Here is a 2,363-nt window from a genome sequence, read left to right as displayed (position 1 = left end):
ATCTTCCCTAGGGGTTAATTTCTCACTTCCCTTCTATATCTTTCTTTCTCTCTTTGAAGAGCTCACATGCTCTATTGCAAAAAATCTTAAAAAAAAAAAAGAAAAGAAAAAGAAAAAATAAATCTACCTGATTTTACTTTGCTTCTTAACAATGGCTAAAGAAAATGCAGAGGGGTATCTTTGCTTTCTCTAAAATCATATAAAAAATAATATACATGGTGGCTAGGAGTGCTGAAATCAAATTCCAATTATGGTAGCTATAAAATATGTTTGAAAATTACTTAATACATCTTCTATTAAGATTAAGGGTCTATGCCCCCATCCTCATTCACTTCTGCTGCCCTTAGTGACTCCTTTGTAAAGAAAAAAATAGACTATAGTGGGTGGTGACTGTGTGTAACTTCCCAAGTTAAGTCAGAAAGTCTCATACAGTCTCCTGACTCTTTTGGGATACACATTTTGATGTGATGAGATCAGCTGCTATGTAAGAAATCCCTCCAAACTGGGACTAAATATTATGGTGATCATGTGCAGGTGTTCCAGCCCATATACTCCCAGCCTGCAGCCAGCATCAACTGCTGGCCACATGTGCCATCTGGGATGCCCAGCTTTGTGAAGCCTTCAGATGACTACAACACCAGCTTATAGTTAACTTCAACATTACAAGTCCTAAGGAATAGTACTAAGCTAAGTGCTTCCGAATTGCTGGCCCACAAAACCACGAATGGGTTGTTTAAGATATTACATTTTGGATAAGCTGCTAGTTAGCAATAGTAAGTGCAAAAAATGTGCTTCTTTAGTGAATTTAATATTAGTATTTCTAAGTCTCTGTGTCCTAATGTAGATGTAAGGAGGGTGACCACTGACTTAGACCACTCACATGTTTTCATCTGCTCCTAGTTTAAGTGCTATTTAAAATGAACAAACAACAACATAATTAAATTCTCCACATATCGTACTTTCCATTCACATTAAAGCAGATGGAGAAATAAAAAAATCATCAAAAGATCACTACAACTAAATTTACTTTGAGATGATAATCAAACAGAAAACAATTTTCAAAAGAAAGAATCCAGGAAAGACTGCCTAGAATGCCCTGGCATTTTGTCTGATGCATGGATGCTATTTTCATGTGAATGCAGGTCCCAGGTGATGCTGTTATGCTGTCTCCTGAACCAAACTTTAGAGTACAAAGGCTGTAAGAATACTGTTGAATAGACTTTCTATAATGATACCAGTATTTTATGTCTGCATTGTCCAGGTCAATTACCTCTAGCCACAGATAGCTTTGAGCTCTTGAAATGTGGCCAATTTAAGTAAAGGATTAATTAGTTATTCAAAATTAAAATTTAGTTAGCGACAAATGGCTACTGTCTTGGTAGCACAATTCTAGAACATTCATGGAATTGAGTCCAACACCCACAGTGACAGGGAATTCTCTACCTTCTGAAGCAGCTGACTCACAAAATTTGTCATTTTACTCAGCTGGTAGTAGATTTATGTCAGTCACTACCAAGAACAGGCATAGTGTGGTAGGCAAAATAATAACCCTTGCCACAAATGGCCACTTCCTAGTTCTTAGAATATATCAATATGCTATGTTACAGAGAAAAGAGAAATTAAAGTTGAAAATGCAATTAAAATTGCTAACCAGCAGATAAGATTACTTCAAATCATTTTCATGAGCCCAATGTAATCAAAAGTATCTTTGAAAGTGGAGGGAAGTAGAAGAAGATGGTCAAAAAAAAATAAACAAAAAATATACAAAAAAATACATAAACAAAAAGATACTAAAAAATACATAAACAAAAAAGATACAATTGTGTTGTTCACTGTAAAACAACATTTTCCCCAACTTTTTGTAATATTTTGTGCAGAGTCAAATAAATGCTCTATTGATGATTTTGAAGATGGGGAAAGGGAATCACAAGACGAGGAACATAAGCAGAATCTAGAGGCTAGAAAAATAAATAAATAAATAAAATCAAGGAAAAGGAGAATACTCTAGATCATCCAGAAGGAATGAGACCCTGTTGACACCTTGATTTTAGTCTTGTTACACCCACATCACTTGCAGAGTCAAATAAATGCTCTATTGATGATTTTGAAGATGGGGAAAGGGAATCACAAGACGAGGAACATAAGCAGAATCTAGAGGCTAGAAAAATAAATAAATAAATAAAATCAAGGAAAAGGAGAATACTCTAGATCATCCAGAAGGAATGAGACCCTGTTGACACCTTGATTTTAGTCTTGTTACACCCACATCACTTCATTTTTTAAAAATTTTTTCTTTAATTAGTTTATTTATATTTATCCATTTATTTATTTATTTATTTATTTATTTATTTTTTTAATTTGAC

Source organism: Tupaia chinensis, unplaced genomic scaffold (assembly GCF_000334495.1).
Source record: "Tupaia chinensis unplaced genomic scaffold, TupChi_1.0 Scaffold148296_1, whole genome shotgun sequence".
NCBI lineage: Eukaryota > Metazoa > Chordata > Mammalia > Scandentia > Tupaiidae > Tupaia > Tupaia belangeri.
Note: the sequence above shows the minus strand (reverse complement) of the source record.